Source organism: Rhipicephalus microplus, unplaced genomic scaffold (assembly GCF_043290135.1).
Source record: "Rhipicephalus microplus isolate Deutch F79 unplaced genomic scaffold, USDA_Rmic scaffold_66, whole genome shotgun sequence".
NCBI lineage: Eukaryota > Metazoa > Arthropoda > Arachnida > Ixodida > Ixodidae > Rhipicephalus > Rhipicephalus microplus.
The window spans coordinates 1,443,140-1,464,161 of NW_027464639.1; the positions used below are offsets into that span (position 1 = coordinate 1,443,140).

The following is a 21,022-nucleotide window of genomic DNA, read 5'->3' on the forward strand; positions in this document are numbered from 1 at the left end:
GCTGCGTTTAATGAATCTTTACATCCCAACTATCGCTATAAATGAATAAGCCCGTTCCCCCTGGTTTAACAAGTCTTTGAAAGACCTAAGTAATAAAAAAGCGATTATTTTGAAATGCTAAACGAACTGGTTCATCCTCGGCCTGGCAAAAGCATAATAAGGACGTTAAAGAATACAACGCAGTAAAAGCACGCGCCAAGCGTGACTACTATTCGACTACCATACCAAATATGCTGCAGTCTAACCCGCGCTGTTTTTGGAAAGCGATTAAGCCTGATATTAAAAGTACTATTTCACTATGTGATAACATGGGGACACCCATTACCGATTCCGAAGTTCCCGACGCACTGAATCTAGCGTTTTGTTCAGTGTTCACAAAAACGAGTACAGATGCATTACCACACTTTCCATATTTCAATTTTTCTCCAATGGAGGGTATTGAATTCAGGGCAGAGGGCATTGTCAAGGTCATTGACTCCCTGAAGTGTTCATCTTGCGGTATTGATGGAATCAACGCTTAAGCACTAAAAAGTACAAAATATGCGTGCAGTGCGATTCTTTGTATTATCTTTCGGCACTCACTTGACACAGGTACAGTGCCAGATGATTGGAGGACAGGGAAGGTCATTCCAATCTTCAAAAAAGGTGACCGGTCATCCCCTGCAAACTACCGTCCCATTTCCCTCACCAACATATGCTCCAAGATCATGGAACACGTCATCTACTCTTAAGGGGAGATGCGAGTCGAAAAATTGCGTTTTTAGCAAAATTTCTCGTATTTCTGATTTTTATTGCATTGTAATCTTCAAACCTTCTTTCATCTGTGAAAATTTCAAAACTAAATTCGAACCGCAAAATGCAAAAAAATGTGTATGATGGCATCGCGGTGGCTCGAAATTTCGTGAATTTGCGCCGATATTGGCCATCTTTGACTGCGCGCTGCTCCCCGTCGCAGTGCCGCCCGCCATCGCGATCGGTTGGGAAAGTTGCGTCCGGCCTTCTTCATACAGCTCCGACGACCGCCAGTTTCGTACGTGTGCAAAAAAAAAAACTACGAGGCCTTTTTATCACGTGGTTTGAGCGGTTTGAAACACACGGCACCCTAAGCCGCATCGCAATTGGCTACCGAGTCATTGTCAGCTGTGTTGGTGGCGGCCATCGGCATTTGGTCCATCTGTTTTCTGCGCGTCTATGCATATTTCTGCGATGGCAAGCCCGAAAAAGTGCAACGTGAGACCGCAGAAGTTTCGAACGAAGCACAAGTTCAAGGGAAGGCGACGTAAAGCGCCCCGAACGATGGCGACGAACAAGAACGCGCCTACGTGTGCTAGGCCTGACGGCGGCATCGACGAGTGCACGAGCGACAGTGGCTGCGATGAAGGGATTGACGATGCGCTTTCTTTCGTCAGTGCTTCGAAAAAGAAGCTCGGCTTCTTCGAAAAAGACGAAAGACAGCGCGATGAGGTTTGTGCAACGACAGTTTTGTGCGACACCCTCTTGCTGACGGCACTTGTGGCAGGTGGGGCATGCCCTGCTTGCGGTATTCAAAAACTTTCCGTTCGAGAGCCGGCAGAAAAGCGCCAGGGACTTTCGTCGCTCCTCAAACTTCATTGCGAAAACAGCTAATGCTCAGTGACTGTTCTTTCGTGCTCCTATACGTCACTGCATCTTACGGCGGACGGCAGCAGCCCAGTGAGCCAACGGTACGACAGTGGGAACTCCCAAGATAGTTTCGCTGTAAATGTGAGGGCGGTGGTGGCTGCACGCAATGTCGGCATTTGGCATGAGCAATTGTCGAGATTTTGCTCCATTATTGGACTCCCAAAGCCAATGCACCACCGAGGATTTTTTTCGATAGCAAAGAAGGTGCACACCGCTGCCATGGCAGCTGTGAGTGAAAACTTGCGCCGATCCAGAGAGTTGACGAAAGAAGTAGCAGGCGAAACTGATGTGGCTGTTATGTTTGACGGCACTTCGCAGAAGAGGGGCCACAAAAGCCACAACGGGATTGGCGCAGTTATTTCCTTAGATACTGCCCTCTGCTTAGACTTCCAGGTCATATCAAATTACTGCCTGACATGCAGTAGGCACAAGGATATGGGCCCAGACGAGGAAGTGTGGCAGGCATTCCAAGGCCCAGTCTGTGAAAACAATGCAGACTGTTCCTCCCATGCCATGGAAACGGAGGCTGCGATGCACATTTTGCAGAGAACATTGACTTATGACACTCCACTGCATTTCATGACATTCTTGATTGACGGTGACAGCAAAGCATATAGTGCAGTTGCAGGGTCAAAAGTCTATGGTGCTGTCAATATAGAAAAAGAAGACTGCACTAATCATGTGGCCAAGAGACTTGGCACCGCGCTACGGAAGCTGCATGTGCCATTACCACGAGGGCAAAAAATGAAAGAGCCAGCCAGTACAGTCACCGAACTGTACAGTCACCGTACTGATACACCGTACTGTACAGTACCGTACTGAGTCACCGTACTGTACAGTACAGTCACCGAACTGATAAGCGGCCTCGCGGCAGACAAGCACACGGCCACAACTTGCTACAGGACTAGAAGAAACGACACGCTCGTACAAACAACCAGTCCTATTACATTCCCGCGGTGCATATTAACTGACTAAAAGTATGTGTGCCATGATTTTTTTTCTTCAAAACAGCAAAATTAAGTTTTAACAGCATTATTCTCGAAGCACAGATTTTGACCACTTTCTTTTGCTTGTTCGGTAAAAGTGGACCTAGGACAGCTAGAGCTGTAATTGTTTTTGCACAATGTAGCTAAATGTGCACAAAAAAAAAACATTGCTGGGAGCCTATATTTAAGGGGCAGCTACGTTTTTTATTTTATTATAAAAAAGTTTCTGTATTTGGTTGCATGCAATGAACTTTACTGTGCTGTAATTCGAGAAGTACTTGTTCAATTTTTGATCAGCTTGCAGCATTGCACTCCTTAGGCTTTCTAGCATTCATTTATATGTCAATGGCTGTGTAATTATAGGTGCATACATTTTTACAGTTAAAAATGTTAGAATTGTTTGTTTTCTTTATTTTCTCAAAATGGCGATTTTGTACACCCTGCATGAAAATTACTGCAATATATCCTAAAATATTACAGATAGCAGAATATTTTATTTTGCAGCATGAAGCTATATGTTTGGAGCACACAACATAGGAAGCAGATTTTGATTTCTCTCGATGCAAATTTTTCAAACTAGTCTTTTGTATGCCCATGCAATGGCCACATTCAGGGCTGTGAAGTTTAGTGTACTGTAAAGTAGGAAATAATGACCCATTCAAAAAAGTGCTTCTTATGTTGCATGTCTTATGCTTTCTACTGTCAATCCCTATGTTATTTATAAATTTTTGACAGGTGGTTATTTTTCTATTCTGGTAAGAATATAAATTGTTATCTTGATTATTTATTCAACTAATAAAGCTACAGAAAAAATAACTACATTTTTAAAATCCGGAGAACAAGCTAAGTAGGCATGCCAACTTCTGTCACACTTGGTTCAAAAATAAAAGAGAGCCCTAAGAACCTTGGTCCCCCCTTAAAAATGAACCAGACCGTTGCACACGATAAAAAAGCATTTATTCTAAGAACAAGTGAAACTCCGCAAAATTTCACCATCTGAAAACATCATTTTAAATAAATTCAAAATGAATGCACTAGAGCAACAGCTGTGACCATGTAATTTTCATCATCCACTATTTTTCTGCTTCGACCCCGGAGTCATTCTTTCTGTAGTCTCCATCAAGTGTCGCAGTTCGAGAGGAAGTTGCTGTGATTTCATGATGACAAGTCACCTCGAAGGTCAGGTTTGCCACTTGCATAAAACTTTCGACAGATGAGATGACCTCACCTGCTAAGGTTTTGTATCGGAGCTTTGTGCCTTTCTGATGGCTCTTCAAGGCAAATTACCCTGTTGTTGCGATGCCAAACATCTTCTAAAATACAGTGGAACCATGATTATACAACTTTCACGGGACCAAGTAAAACAGTCATATAACCCAGGCGTCATGTAATCGAAAAAGAAACCCGCCCGCATTTTCCTACGGGGGGAACTCCAGTAAATGCGTTACAAAGTGGAGGGGGTATCGCGTGAACATTGCGCAATTGGGTATAGTTTGTGAATGTTTAACCGTTATTACACCTTTATTGTTCTTATTCATTGAATGAAGGAGAGTGGTATGACGCTGATGTTGGGTTTGCCCCACTACTGAGTGAAGGTAATGTTGCTTCCATCACATCTACTCGAGTCAAGAAAAGCATCAAGTCAAGCGAAAGCCAAGTAAAGACTCCCTTGCTTGAGTGAATTCCAAATGCACGATCCAGTGCCTAGACATACAGGGTGGCCAGCGAACGGTTTTGCAGGGCAAGCGGTTGATTTTTTACTAGCAGACACTGCCTGCGTTGGCCTTGTGAGAGGAGAGAGGGGGAGGGAAGCGACAGTTTTGCGGGTGTCTTTGTCACAGAACGAGCGCTAAAAAAAGAGCGCGCCGCCAAATCCTTGCGACAACGGGCGGCAGAAACGCCGCGAGGTAAAAAGAAAAAAAAAAGAAAGCAAACATCCAGGGCTCCCGGGCGTGCGCTCTCCCCGCAGAAGCACGGCTTCGCAGACGATCCTCCTCACCCCACATCGGCGGCCCAGCAAGGCCGCGATTTTTCTAGAACGAAGGAGGCGGGGTCAGACCGAGTGAATCATTCTCCGGAGAGGGCAGTCGAACCGTCTCGTGCCTCTCCCCAGCCTTCGCTGCGCATCGCGCCGACGAAATGAGAACGTTCTGGAAGGTGGCGCGGAAAGTATTTAATTGAGCGGCCGAGACGAGAAAGCAGGAGAAGACGGAAAGTTAGCGCCGGAGCGCGTAGGGATTCCGCCGTGGAGTCGGCGAAGGTGCTGTTTGTAGTGACAGAGCAGGAGATGAAGAGGAGTTCCACCTGAGGGGTGAAGGCTCGGGCTACAGGCAAGAGCGTGTGTTTACCGCTATTGAGCGAAGACCCGTGGCAACAGCTGCGTGTGTGAAGCCGACGGTTTTCCGGCGAAGAAGTTGAAGTTTGAGGAGTGGCCAATTGAAGACGGGAGGTTTCCTGGAAGAGAAACTTCGAGAGCTGCGGAACGACAACAACGCTGGACTTTGAGTGAGTGATTCTCGGAAGAGTATCATTCAGACTTGTGTTCCAAGGACTTTGGACTGAATAGGTTTTCTATCTCTTTAGTCCTTAAGTGTCTTGGTTGTCCAATGCATGCGACTGCATTGTAGTGCGTATTGTTGTCTGTGTCCGTTGTTTTGAGTGTGGTTGATTGTATTGTGTAGTACGTGATTGATTGGTTTGATTGGTGACATATTGTATGCAACTATTGTGGAGTGTGCATTTTTGTGTATTGTTTACGATCTGCCATTATTGAGAATATAATTTTGTTTGTTTATCAACTCTCGGCTCTGACTTGTTCTTTGGACCACAGCCGGCGTCCGCTGGCGCACCAATAAGGACCACTCTTAAATTGTCCACGCTTTCGTGGTGCGGTTCGGGGGGCCGATACTTCGGCTCTTAGAATTAGCCCGGCGATCGCCTCCCTAATAAACGGGACAGGTGTGACAATTAATCTGGCGTCCGCGAAACAGGACCTTTTGGTGCACAGTGTGTCCAAAGTAGTGAGAAAGAGCCTCGAGTTGTTGATAGTGCTATCGGAACGATTTTGTGTGTTGTTCAGTGTTCTCGTTAACGAGTGCAGGGGAGTGTTCCGATAGACTGATTTAGGCAGATACTTTTTGCACGCGGCAAGGTTTTAGTTGCGAGTTGCGAGACACAATGGATCTCGAAAAGTTAGTTGCTCTTGGTGAAAAGATGGGTCTTTCTGGCGCCGAACTACGGAAGTGGGTCACCCAGAAGGAAAAAGAAGAAAAAGAGAGAGCCAAAGAAGAAAAAGCAGCCGAGCTAGAAAAAGAGAGGTTGGCGGTCGAAAGAGCCAAAGCGGAAAAAGAAGCTGAGGTGGAGAGAGAGAGGTTGGCGGCAGAGAGGGCCAAGGAAGAAAAGGCAGCTGAGTTGGAGAGAGAAAGGCTGGCCGCCCAAAGGGCGAGAGAAGAAAGAGAAGCAAAGGAGCGACAGCTGAAAGAAGAAAGAGAGGCAAAAGAGCGACAGCTGAAGGAAGAAAGAGAGCAGCAATTGAAGTTGGAGCTGGAGAGAGAAAAGTTGGCAGCCGAAAGGGCGAGAGAAGAAAGAGAAGCGGAGATGGCTGAAAGGGAACGGCAGCGGCAGCACGAGATGGAACTCGAGCGGCTCCGTTTGCAACAGCGAAGCGAAACTCCCGTCCAAGCTAGAGTTGAAAGCAGCGAACGGGAAGATCACGGCTTCCGCTTGAACCCAAGCAAGCTGCTCGTAGCGTTTGATGAAAGGAAGGACGACCTTGACGCGTACCTTCACCGATTTGAGACGATTGCGAAGAGCCAGAATTGGCCGGAACATCAATGGGCAACTGCTTTGAGTACTTGCTTGAGTGGTGAAGCGCTCAGTGTGTACGGTAGGCTGACGCCGACCGATGCAGCCAACTATGCAAAGGTGAAAGCTGCTTTGCTGAAGCGATTTAGATTCACTGTGGAAGGATTCCAGGACAGATTTCGGACAGGAAAGCCAGCTGATGGTGAGACAGCTACGCAGTATGCCGCCCGACTTTGTCATTATTTCGACAGATGGATTGAACTTTCAGGGACAGCACAGGAGTACGATGAACTTCGAGAGCTCCTAATTAGAGAACAATTTCTTACTAGTTGCCACCCAAGCCTGTCATTGTACTTAAACGAGAGGAAGGCTGACTCACTTGTAGACATGCTTGAATTGGCTGATCAATTCTTGGAAGCGCAGGGTGGCACTAATTTGGCCAAGGTCAAGAAGGAGTGTCCCGATGATTCGAAGAAATTGGCTCCCGAAGAAAAGAAGCGTGCACCAGAGAGCATTCAGCGATGTTTTCTGTGTAACCGAATGGGTCATCGCGCGAAAAACTGTCGGACGATCTTTACGAGCCCTACGGTAGTGAAATGTTTTAAGTGTGGTCAGACTGGGCACAAAGCAGATGCATGTCGAAACGGAGCGAGTCAAACTCGCCAGGTATCCTGTGTGCAAGCAGCACCGAAATCCGATAATAATGCCGTCACCGACGGATTCGTAGAATTGAAAAATGGGGAGAAAATTCCTATTGTTGGTGCTGTAATGTCAAAACTGTCAACCGGTGTTACGAAGCGAATGCCAACGCTGCCTGGAAAAGTTGCGGGCAAAAAGATTATGGTGTTAAGAGATACCGGCAGTTCCACTGTTATCGTGCGGAGAAATTTGATACGGGAAAGTGAGTTGACAGGCAGAACGAAACCGGTTTGCCTAATTGACCGTACGGTTCGGATGCTTCCCGAAGCAGAAATTGAGGTTGAAACCCCGTACTTCAGCGGGAAGGTTACTGCTTTATGCATGACGACCCCCCTGTATGACCTTGTCATCGGAAACATCGACGGGGCGCGAGGGCCAAGTGATCCAGAATGTTTGGGAGAAGACCCGAAGCTAGAGCCCTCGCCAACACAGCGGCCGCGAGATACAGTGGAGGAGCATCCCGTGACGGATCTCACTAGAGCCCAAGGTGAAGCTGCGGCGCAAGAGACAGCGAAGGAGAAGACAATCGTGTCGAATAAGTTCACGGGCCGAGCAACCAGACTTACGTCGGCACGACCTCAGCCGACCGACAGTGTAAAGGAGACGGAGTTGGCCAGCCGGGAAAAATGTAGAGGCATGATCAAGCGGGTAAATAAACAGACAGGACCCGTCAAATGTAATGACGCGTTAACGGTGTCGGAAGAGACAACGATGGCCGAGACAACGCCTCAGATATCGTCGTTGGAAAGGGCTCGCCGAAAAAGAACGTGGAAGCACAAGAAGAGATCGAGCGAGCACCGCAAAAGGGGGCGCAAGCGCTGCTCGAAGTACGCAGGATAAGTGCTGAGGTCAAAGCACAATGTGGTTGGCAGTGTTGAGTGCCATATGTTGTGTTAATGTTGTGGTATCCTGTGTCACAAGTGTCGAAGTGTTGTGCTGTGATGTGATGTATAGTATTGGACCATTGTTGTAATGAGAGAACTTTGTACATTTGTATTATTGGGAATGTGTGGTGGAGTGTTGTACTCATGTGCTTGTGGTTGTGTTTTCCCGTGTTGTGTAATTGAATTACAATGTCCGATCGTATTGAGTGATATATTGTGAATGTGACGTGTCACGAGCGACGGATTGTGTTACACTCTGTGAGAATGTGTGGTGACTGTTCGCGCTCGTTTGTGTGGGTTTGAATATTATGAGATAATATTCTTAAAGTGGGGGGCAGTGTCACAGAACGAGCGCTAAAAAAAGAGCGCGCCGCCAAATCCTTGCGACAACGGGCTGCAGAAACGCCGCGAGGTAAAAAGAAAAAAAAAAAGAAAGCAAACATCCAGGGCTCCCGGGCGCGCGCTCTCCCCGCAGAAGCACGGCTTCGCAGACGATCCTCCTCACCCCACATCGGCGGCCCAGCAAGGTCGCGATTTTTCTAGAACGAAGGAGGCGGGGTCAGACCGAGTGAATCATTCTCCGGAGAGGGCAGTCGAACCGTCTCGTGCCTCTCCCCAGCCTTCGCTGCGCATCGCGCCGACGAAATGAGAACATTCTGGAAGGTGGCGCGGAAAGTATTTAATCGAGCGGCCGAGACGAGAAAGCAGGAGAAGACGGAAAGTTAGCGCCGGAGCGCGTAGGGATTCCGCCGTGGAGTCGGCGAAGGTGCTGTCCGTAGTGACAGAGCAGGAGATGAAGAGGAGTTCCACCTGAGGGGTGAAGGCTCGGGCTACAGGCAAGAGCGTGTGTTTACCGCTATCGAGCGAAGACCCGTGGCAACAGCTGCGTGTGTGAAGCCGACGGTTTTCCGGCGAAGAAGTTGAAGTTTGAGGAGTGGCCAATTGAAGACGGGAGGTTTCCTGGAAGAGAAACTTCGAGAGCTGCGGAACGACAACAACGCTGGACTTTGAGTGAGTGATTCTCGGAAGAGTATCATTCAGACTTTTGTTCCAAGGACTTTGGACTGAATAGGTTTTCTATCTCTTTAGTCCTTAAGTGTCTTGGTTGTTCAATGCATGCGACTGCATTGTAGTGCGTATTGTTGTCTGTGTCCGTTGTTTTGAGTGTGGCTGATTGTACCGTGTAGTACGTTGTTTGATTGGTGACGTATTGTATGTAACTATTGTGGAGTGTGCATTTTTGTGTATTATTTTCGATCTGCCATTATTGAGAATATAATTTGTTTGTTTATCAACTCTCGGCTCTGACTTGTTCTTTGGGCCACAGCCGGCGTCCGCTGGCGCACCAAAAAGGACCACTCTTAAATTGTCCACGCTTTCGTGGTGCGGTTCGGGGGGCCGATACTTCGGCTCTTAGAATTAGCCCGGCGATCGCCTCCCTAATAAACGGGACAGGTGTGACAGTCTTCCTAGGCCAGCACAAAATGTGTGCCGGCCTAGGAATTAAATTATTCTTGCCAGGTGGCAGCTAATGCCAGCATTGCTTAGTTCAAGGAGATAAAAAGGAGTCCTTATTCTCAACCTTACAAAAAACAAAAAATAGAATTCGACGCGTATATATTGTTACGTGGAAAATAACAGTTGTCAGTCCGCAGCCACAACGCAGCTCACCAACAACTTCCAGTTCTTCACTCTCAGTCTGAGGCACCTTACTTGGGTATGCCCCACTATGCCCTCTTTCAGTCAGACGAAATCACGTAACACGACCATCGGCGGCAAAAGCGCAGACCCGGCGAGTTTACGGGGCCACAGCAGAAGTAGTGTGGTAACGCTTGAGCCTTGATACGTGGACGATGTCCCTTGACAGCAGAGCGGACGAGGTTGATGGATTATCAGGGACAATTTCATATGTAGTGTCGGTCACTCGTCTAAGCACGCGGTATGGGCCCGTGAAACGAGAGAGAAGTTTTTCTGAAAGGCCTGCATGTCGCGTAGGGGACCAAAGAAGAACGAGGGAACCTGTTGGAAAGTGTTCGTCGCGATGCCGCTCATCGTAACGATGCTTCTGCGAGTCTTGGGATGCCATTAATCTGCTGCGGGCAAGCTGACGAGCGTGGTCAGCTCGGGTAATAGCGTCGCGTGCATATTCAGAAGTAGACTGCGCAGTGGCTGGCAGGAAGGTATCCAAAGGCAATGTTGGTTCGCGTCCAAACAGAAGGTAAAATGGCGAGTACCTGGCAGTGTCATGCCGGGAGGAATTGTATGCGAACGTCATGTAGGGTAGTGCAAGGTCCCAATCACGATGGTCGGCCGAGACGTACTTCAATAGCATGTCTGTCAGGGTGCGGTTTAAACGTTCTGTAAGCCCGTTTGTCTGGGGGTGGTACGATGTCGTGAGCTTATGTTGGGTAGAGCAGGAACGCAGGATATCGTCAACCACTTTCGAAAGGAACGTACGGCCTCGGTCTGTCAGCAGTTGACGAAGGGCTCCATGCACTAAAATGAGATCGCGTAGTAGAAAATCAGCGACGTCTGTAGCGCAGCTTGTTGGCATGGCTCGCGTAACTGCATAACGGGTTGCTTCCGGAGGCGGATGTTGGGAAGGGACCGAGAAGGTCCAAACCAACACGGAAGAATGGCTCCAATGGGATGTCGATGGGCTGAAGATATCCGAAAGGTAGTCCCGGCGGCTTTTTGCAACGCTGGGAAATTTCACAAGCGTTGACATAGCGACGTACAGAGCGTGAAAGGCCAGGCCAGTAGAAGCGGCGGCGCACACGGTCATATGTGCGAGAGACACCAAGGTGACCCGCGGTTGGCGCGTCATGGAGCCCGCGTAGGACTGTGGAACGCAGGTGCTTTGGTATGACCAGAAGTAGGTCGTGACCACTGGGCGATAAATTACGCCGATATAAGGTGTCGTCCTTTAAGGTAAACATGCGAACAGAAGCGTCTTGCGGTGAAGATTCCAGCTGTTGTATTAGGCGGCTGATATCCGGATCGCGACGCTGCTCGTCCCCGAGATGAAGCAGCTGGGAAATGGAAAGGACGCAGCCCACAGAATCAGTGCTCGTAGGATCGCAGTCGGCCACAGGGTAGCGTGACAGACAATCCACATCTTTGTACAGTTTTCCTGATTTGTACACTACGGTGTAAGAATACTCCTGGAGGCGGAGTGCCCAGCGGGCGAGACGACCTGTGGGATCTTTGAGGGAGGCGAGCCAGCAGAGAGAGTGGTGGCCGGTAAGAACTATAAATGGTCGGCCGTATAAGTAAGGGCGAAATTTCGCGACTGCCCACACCAGCGCTAGGCTTTCGCGCTCTGTGATGGAATAATTACGCTCCGAGGTGGACAGCAGCCTGCTGGCATAAGCTATCACGCGACGCTGCCCACGTTGTCGCTGAGCCAACACAGCGCCTATTCCGTAACCGCTGGCATCGGTGCGCACTTCGGTCGGTGCCGTAGGGTCGAAGTGAGCCAGCACAGGAGAAGAAGTGAGCAAAGTGGTCAGGTCGGAAAATGCTGCTGCTTGCGAGGGACCCCAGGTAAACGTCTCATCTGGTTCGAGTAAATCTGTTAGGGGCCGAGCGATTTCTGCGAAGTTCTTGATGAACCGCCGAAAATAGGAGCAGAGCCCCACAAAGCTGCGGACATCTTTAGCGGTTTTCTGCACAGGAAAGTCCTTCACAGCTCGAACTTTTTCTGGGTAAGGCTGTACGCCGTAAGCGTCAACAATATGTCCAAGTAATGTAATGCGACGGCGACCAAACCGGCACTTGGATGAATTCAGCTGAAGGCCGGCAAGACGGAATACATCAAGAATTTTCGACAGTCTCTCAAGGTGCGCTTCAAAAGTGGGAGCAAACACAATCACGTCATCCAGATAACAAAGACACGTAGACCACTTGAATCCATGGAACAGGGAGTCCATCATTCGTTCAAAGGTGGCGGGGGCATTACATAAGCCGAAAGGCATGACTTTGAATTGGTAGAGGCCATTGGGTGTTACAAAAGCCGTCTTCTCTCGGTCCATGGGGTCTACGGCAATCTGCCAATAACCAGAACGAAGATCGATGGAAGAAAAGTAGGCGGCACCATAGAGGCAATCAAGGGCGTCATCAATGTAGGGCAGAGGGTATGCGTCTTTCTTGGTGATGTTGTTAAGGTGGCGATAGTCCACACAAAATCGCCACGATCCGTCCTTTTTAACTAATACCACCGGGGATGCCCAGGGACTGGAGGATGGTTCAATAATGTCCTTCGCTAGCATCTTGTTCACCTCCTTCTGAATTATGCTCCGCTCAAAAGCAGACACGCTGTAGGGACGGCGGTGAACAGGGTTGGCATCACCTGTGTGCATGCGATGCTGGACAAAGGACATCTGCCCAAGAGGTCGGTCAGCAAAATCGAAAATATACTGGTAGGCCTCGAGAAGATGTTGTAGGGCTTCAACTTGCAGAGGCGGAAGATCAGTGGCGATCATGTCTACAATTTGACGGCTGCCCAAATGTGTTGCGAGTGATGTGCGCTGCGGTGAAACAAGTGTGTCTAGGGCAAGCACTTCAATTTGTGAATCGAGCAACGGGCACAGGTGGGCCACAGAAATGCCTTGTGGAAGCACATGATTCATGTAGCCGAAATTGGCAAGAGGTAGACAAGTTTTGTTATCTGTGATGCTGAGCACCGAATAGGGCACTGCAACATTGTGCGCAAGGAGTACGTCGGTGAGAGGCGGAGCGTAATAGTCACCGTCGGGCACAGCTGGTGAGCACAGAAAATCGACGTACATCACAGTTTTGGAGGGCAGGCGAACAAAATCGCTGCATTGTAATCGGCACGTAGGTTGGTACGGGGCGGCACTGATTTGTGGCAGTTCAAGGCGGAGCACACCAGCGGAGCAATCAATCAGAGCAGAGTTGGCGGCAAGAAAATCGAGGCCTAGTATGAGGTCGTGGGGACATGTTTCAAGCACGGTAAAAAGGACGACCACTTGATGACCGGCTACGGTAAGTTGAGCTGTGCACATACCGACGACAGGGACTTTTGCACCATCTGCAACTTGGACGACACTGGTCAAGGGGGGCTTGAGGACCTTCTTCATGCGACGACGAAAACGCGAACTCATAATACAGACGTGAGCGCCCGTATCTATCAAAGCTTCAACAGGTGTGCCATCAACATATACTTCTAGGGTGTTCGGGTTCAAACGTAAGGGCAACAGAGGATTTTTGGGTAAGGTCGACAGGGCAGCTTCACCTCCAGAAGCTGCGCAGCCTACTGTATTTACTCAATTCTACCGCACCCTCAATTGTAACGCGCACCCAATTTCCACCGCGGAAAAAAAAAAAAAAACGTAAGACATCGATTGCAACTCGCACCCATTTTTTCTCGCTGGCCCGCATGATCACACCACTCGAAAAAACGACTCCTTTCGGGAGCGTCTTCCATTTAAATATGAGGTATGGGCGAAGCTTGTGCCCATCTGACGTGTAACAGAGCATTGCCGTCACTTCAGTTTTACCGTGGACCGATGTCAGCACGCGAACTTGCTTCGCCCCCTTCTTCTCGACGGTTGTGGTGCCAGGCATGTCGAAGTAAAGAGGCGTCTGATCGGCATTCCCGATTTGCCCATGCAGGTAGTCGTTGTTGCGCCGCAAGTTTAGGACGAACCTCTGAAAACTGTGAAGCTTTTCATCGTACTCCTCCGCAAAACTTTTCGCATATGCATGTTCCCCTCCGGAGGCAAAAGCCTTTCCTCTTCATAAAGTTAGTTAGCCAGCACCTGCTCGCTTAAAACTGGCTCCGCATTAGACATTTTTCTAAGACTAATTGTATAGCCCGCACTTGGAGCAGTTCTGCCGTCACGGGCCGCTGTGCTGCTCGCTGCTAAAGCACATACTCGCCGAGCAGCTCTTTAATTTGCGGAAACCGACCCTGCTGTGGTCCACTGAAGCCTTTGCGTAAAGCTTTGCTGTCGAAAATCTTCTGCTTTTGTTTCCGCCGGTCCCGCACGCACGAACGACCGCGATGCGGCCCGATTTCAGTCCGTTTCTGCACACGCGATGACTTTTCTTTTAAAAGCGGCATCATGGTGCACTCGAGTTCTTGGAGTCGGCCATTCCACGCCGTCGATGCTAATGCACTACTAGATGACGAACTCCTCAGCACACGTACGAAGTGCCGCACATGAGAAACACATAGGCAGAAATGGACGACGCGCCATGCCGACGCACGTAGGGGGCGGCCATTTTAGATTTGCCGATGGCAATAGATTGGCCGTAATTTTTTTGTTCGTACTCGATTCTAACGCGCATGCGATTTATGAACTCGCTTAACCGGAAAAAAGGTGCGCGTTAGATTCGAGTAATTACGGTAGTTTTCCGGGGACATGCGGCGGTTGAACGATGGCGAGGGAGAGCGGCGACGCGTGTTTGAACGAGAAGGGCGGCTTTGAGACGGTGGCGACGACAGGGCAGGGTGGCCGTAGTCCTCAGGGGAAGTAAATGCTCTAGACTGAGTGCGGGCCGGATAACGGTGGTTTGGTGGACGGAATGAGTTACTGTAAGCGGGGTACGAGCGAGAAGACATAGATGGCCGTTGGCTGCGGCAGTAACGAGCGATGTGTCCTGCGCGACCAAAGCGGAAGCAGATTGACTTATCAGCTGTTCGCCATTCAGACGGGTTCCTGGTTCGAATAGAGTACGGACGGCGACGTCTCATGTCCACAGAAGCTATCGAGGGACCAGTATTATCCAGTGTGGATGCAGTGGACAGGATACCAAAGTTAGCGAATTCCTGGCGGACAACAGCCTGGATCAAGGCGACAGCTGGCGTTGAGGCGTCGGGCAACGTCGGTTTGATGGCAGCCGGGTAAGCGGCCTCGAGTTCACGTCGGACGATGCGCGTCACGTCTTCGGTTGTAGACGGATGACAAGGAGTGGCTTCACAAGATGACGTTGCCGCGGTGTTGGGTAGGCGCTGAAACTGCTGCAAAATGCGTCGACTCTTCGCCTGCTCGAGACGGCGGCACTCTTTGATCACGGCGTCGATGGTCGTTACGTTGGTAAATACAAGCAGGCTGAACGCATCGTCGGCGATTCCTATTAAAACGTGCGAAATCTTGTCGGCCTCAGTCATGTTGGGATCGGCCCTTTGACACAACGCTAAGACGTCTTGAATATAAGTCAAGTAGGGCTCAGTGGACGTCTGTGTACGTACAGCCAATTGCTTTCGGGCATCAAGCTGTTGACCAAACGGGTTGCCAAAAAGGTTGCGGAGCTGTTGTTTAAACATTTCCCAGCTTGTGATTTCGTGCTCGTGGGTCTCAAACTATGTGCGAGGGGTCTTGTCAAGATAGAAAATGACATTCGCAAGCATAACGGTTGGGTCCCAGCCATATTGCTTGCTGATGCGCTCGTACATGCTAAGCCACTTGTCCACATTCGCGTTGTCCTCTCCAGTAAAGGTACCGGGATCACGGGGTTGCGTTAGGGCGACGTACCGGGTTGCTGTCGTTGCTGAGGTAGGTGGCGAAGCCGTATCCTCACCCAGAGCCATGGTAGCAGACTTCAGGCGTCCACTGCGTAGCTCCGTTGTCAGAAGAGTACCCAGCACCTCCACCAAAATGTTACGTGGAAAATAACAGTTGTCAGTCCGCAGCCACAACGCAGCTCACCGACAACTTCCACTTCTTCACTCGAAGTCTGAGGCACCTTACTTGGGTATGCCCCACTATGCCCTCTTTCAGTCAGACGAAATCACGTAACAATATGATAAACAGTCCGAAAATCGCCTGCCCGAATTGCCTGCCCATAAGAAGAGTGAGACACAATGTAATCACTATCACGCAATGGTGACAGACCACAAGCTTGTCTAGAATGCCTTAGTGCGCGACTTGTGCTATGTGCGTTGTAATTTGTTGCCCTGTGAGGTACTACTAGTGCTTTCTCCCTTTTATGAACGTTGACGTCGAGCGAAAGTAATTTTGCATCATAACAGCTATGTCACATTCTTATGCGAGTACAAGCCTGAGACTGTGAGTGTGAAAAAGACAAGATATCAGTTGTATGTTGAGTAGGCAAAGTTCCTACGAACCCAAAACGTGAAAATATCAGCTTTTTGGCTGGCTGAAGCTACTCTGAGTCGCTGGACCTCAACCAGGTAAAGACCCCAGATACGTACCCATGTGATCGGGGCTCATGTAGCATGAACTTCAAGGAGAGTAAATTTTCCATCCTAACAAGACATCCTCTCTCACTCGCTACTTTTCCAATCATGAACCTAGGAGAATACAAGTTCATATTTTGCACTCGTGAATATCAGAGTCAATGTTTGATTCAAGTGAAGGTGTTTTTTTTCCTTTCGGATGAAATCTGAGGGTTGTAAGATTTGAAGTTCGCATGAAACTGGGCTTTTGAATACTTTATTTCTATGGGGAATATTGTCGAACTAAACCGACGACCGTCGTAAAGCGCCGGTCGCCGCAAAACCGGGGGACGTATAATCCACATTCGACTGTATCGTGATCTTGGTTGGATAAAGATAACTTGATTCCGATCGCACTAAGTTGTGATATACCGTACGATGAAGCCACGCAAGCTGGAACCAGAACTTTCCGCCTGAAATTTTTTTTAAAGAAAATGTACTGTGTACTGGGTGAAATTGCACACACAAGCCTGACAGACAAAATACCACTCCCTAGTGTGCCCAGTGCAGGTGTCGTGATGGCACAGGGAGCGATGCCTGCCATCGTCAAGCGCTGTGCTATGAGGCCATGCCAGTCAATGGACAATCTTCAACGAGTCTCCTCTTTTTCCCCCGATTATGAATGAGATTGCTCCCCCTACCCCCCCCCCCCCCCCCAAAAAAAAAACAGAGCAGAAATGAGTCTTCCATGTAGGAGCACAATATTAAAAAATTTAGGCAAGATGCGCCACTGATTCCACCTGCACAACTTCTACGGCACTCGCTACAATGGATGGCAGCACTACCTTTATAGCTGTGGACATGGCCTAGCTCGAGAGTGCACAAAGATGGCAGACTATAGCCAATTTAGAAACCATGGCACGACCAAGCGATATGACTTGGATTATATTTAATTTCCGATAGATAGACTTTGTCTAGTCTGTGATATTTCATGAACACCGTTTTGTCAACACAGCTTGCTTTCATTGTCATTCTTGAGCAAAAGGGGCGTTTGAAATGAGCTAGAGGTTGTTACACAGCATTTCCAAGAATTACAAGGAGTTCAGGGCATTCAACAAGTTTCAAGGGACCTGGAACTAATATTGTCAATATCAATGATATTGAAGAATTTCAAGGGGCTGTGCGAACCCTGAGCAGAGCAAGCAAAAGTAAATCGACTACGGAAAGAAGGCTTAAAAAAAATGTAGTGTGTGTCACTGAGATGGCTTTACCAAAAAGAAAAAAATAATAAACAGTGAAACTTCATCACGGTTCATTAAACAGTGTGTTATATAACTATGGATGCATATGAAGTGTTTAGTTCTTAAACAAAACTTATTGTAAATAGAAAAGGCTTCTTTGTCCCTCTCAAGGGTAGAACAGTGTACATAGGTTTGGGAGTAGTCCTAGGAGCAGGCAAATGTGCCTTTTGTAGCAAGCTTTGAGGAGCCACAATGGCCTTCTTGAGCAGTCAGAGAGAACAGTCAGAGCATATGTCGCCCTATTTCACAGCACATAATAAGCAACATTTGTCGAATGCTTCATTTTTTTTAACACTAAGGTGAATTGTGCAATAACTTTATTATTGTTACAGCAATATCAACACACTCAACGGATTTCTGCAGTCGCTGCTACATCCCATGTCATGCCAAAACTGATAACATGCCATCACCCATCGTATACACTACTCAGAGAAATGCGCTCGTGCAGGGACGATGAACGCAGCTGAAACAAAAATATTACTAGCTGGCCCATCTTTAATGCTCAGAGGGCGCATGTAAACACCCCGCTTGGGAGGATTGCTGTCCAAGCAGAAAGGAAACAACCTGCCAGTCTTGAATAAACACGAAAAGACGAAAGGGGTGAACTTTGCTTCTAAAGGCACTGGCGTGCGTCCTAGTTCAGCAGCCATCAGTGGGCAGCTCAAACACACTTCGAAGTAGAGTGTGCGAAAAGTGTTGCTCTTTCTGAAGTGGCTTTCTGAAGAGGCGAATGCCTCGCAGGTCCTAAACAAGTAGTAAGGGATATGGAGATTGGGCAGAGGTCTCGCTCCTGAAGCAATCGTGAATTTGAACTCTACGGGCATGCGTACTACCTCAACAGGCATCAGCAGTTGGCTCGTATACCCTGCTACGTGTTGCACTGTCTACACGGACGCATTGTGTAAAAAAAAAGCATCTCTCCACGAAGAGCCTGCATTCGCTTACACTAGCACTTTCCGGTGTTTTGTGACATCACATTAAAAAAAGTTAGCTGCCAGCCTTACTTTGTACAGCATTTCGTTTCACTGCTATTACATTCAGTTCTTCACCCTTGAGGTAAAACTGAACTTTTTTGTTGCCAATTGATGACAACACTGATTGTTCTGATGGCATTCGGGAAGCGCATAAGAGTTCTTTGTTTGTGGCTGGCCATGTGGTCCACGGTGGCTTGCCACCTAAGTTATGCCAGCTTCACAATCAAGCCGCACGAAAAGTGCTTGGACGTGCTCAAGCAGACGTTGCAACTCATCATACCAGATGAACTAAAAGTGGGCATCATTGCCTTGGCTTTATTATAGACATAATGGAGAACATTGCCCAGTGTGATCAAGAGACATGTAGTTTTTTTTTATATCATAAAAGCTTTTGAACACACGAGTCTCCAATGCCAATACCGTATTGACTCGCATAATAGGCACACTTTTTTTTCAGAAAATCCAGCTCGAAGTTAGGGGTGCGCCAATTACACGGGGTAAAATTTTCGAAAATTTTTTCAACTCGGTTCTCGCGCTTTAAATCTGCACAATTGTCAAGTAAAAGGCGACTTTATCATTTACCAATTAATTCAGCATAAAACAAACATACCTACGTACCTTTTAATGAACAAGCGAGAGCCGTCAACTGCACACACACACATAAAATTTATTTACACAAAAGTCGTAGCTGTTCCTTCTTTTCCCTATTCGGAGTCCGAGTCGGAGATCACACATTCATCCTCGCCGAGCGGGGATTCGTTTTCGGTGTCCGAATCATCCGCACCCCACAACATGTCATCCTCACTCGCATCGAGTGCGTTCGAGATACCCGTCTACTTGAAGCTTTTCCAGACGACTTCGTCGGAGATCACCTGCCACGCTTCCACGATCCAAGCTCACAGCATTTCCACAGGCGGCCTCTTAATCTTACCACCTGGAGTCAGCTGATGTTGTCCTCCAGCCATCCAGGTGGTGTACAGCCTTCGAACATTGTCCTTGAAACGTTTATTCAAGGACACGTTCAAAGGCTGCAGTATCGATGTGAGGCCGCCCAGAATCACTGCCAGATCTGTGCGCAGCTCCTTTAGCTCATCTCGTACGCGGTCTACTAGGTGCCCACGAAAACTGTCCAGGACAAGCATGGATGGCAACAACAGACCACCCGGCCGCCGACCCCTGTTTTCACCCAATCCACCATGAGTTCCGCGCTCATCCAGCCTTTTTCCTGGACTCTGACGTAGATGCCTTGAGGGAATTTCGCCTTTGGGAGCGTCTTACGTTTAAAAATAACGTAAGGTGGTAGCTTACGCCCATCCGCTGTCACCGCCAGCATTACGGTGCATCGTTGTTTATAAGCGCCAGACGTTCTGACGACGCTCCGTGCACCTTTCTCCTCCACTGTCGTGTTTCACGGCATATCAAACCAAAGGGGGGTCTGATCAGCGTTGCCGATCTGGGACAAAATGAAGTCTTTCTGCTGTCGGAGCTTTATAACAAAACTGTGGAAGTCCACCACTTTGTCCTCATATGCTGCGGGCAAGCGCTGGCACAAGGTAGTCTGCCTTCGCAGTGCGAGGCCATGGCGCCGCATGAAACGAGTTGTCCATCCGGAGCTGGCTTTGAACTCTTGCTTCAATGCCCTGCGCTTAGGCTATTCTGCGCGCCTCAGTCTGCACAATATCCAACGACACAGCACAGCCGTCTTGTCGTAGCTCCCGTATATGCCGGACCAGTTGCTCTTCGACGTTCGGATACCTGCCGGTCTTGGCACCGCGGAAAGCCCGTCGTGTCTTCTTCGTCACCTTACGTTTTTCTTCTTGGTCCCTCCAGTACCGAATACTGGTTTCTCCAATGCCGAAATGCCTGCTTGCAGCCCGGTTGCCGTGCTCCAGCGCGTACTGCACTGCCTTCAGTTTAAACCCAGCCGTGTAGCTCGCGTACTTCCCCATGGTGGAACCAAAGTTCAATACACGACCACAACATACGCACACCGCTTGCAAAATGGCGTTTCTTTTTCTCCGATGGTGGTGATGGCGATCGAGCCCCCGACGTTGTACACGTGACCTCCAAAAAGCGCGGCGATTTGGGGGGTATCAGTAATTGATGGAACAGCCGTTTTTTTTTTTTTTTCGCTCATGGACGCTTTTTTTTTTTCAAGTTTTATTTCGACAAACATGTTGGTTAGGTCGTTGCACTTCGAATTTTTTTTATTCGCTCGTCGATTTGCCTTCTTTTTTTTCTTCAAGGTACGGGGACCGCGTTACAACTGTACCGCTGGGGGGTAGAATCGTTTCTGATCACGGCCAAGTTCGGGGTGCGCCTATTATGCGCGGAAATAAAAAAAAATCGAATTTTCCGCGACCAAACTAGGGGTGCGCCTATTATGCGAGTGCGCCGATTATGCGAGTAAATACAGTATATATTTACTCGCGTAATAATCGCACTCGCATAATGACCGCACCCCTAAACTGTCGTCTAAATTCAACGTTTTTTTTTTTTTTTTTCCCCCCGTGTATTGATCACAACCTGAACTTGCCGCATCGACATGTCATGTGCGAAGTCTAGC

At 48.6% G+C, this 21,022-nt stretch overlaps 1 protein-coding gene across 10 annotated transcripts in view; it reads right to left on the minus strand.

Annotated features, from left to right (window-relative positions):
- The window catches only part of LOC142790041 (uncharacterized), a 467,642-nt gene that overhangs the window by 308,653 nt on the left and 137,967 nt on the right, over positions 1–21,022 (minus strand). The gene's annotated exons all lie outside the window — the stretch shown is intronic.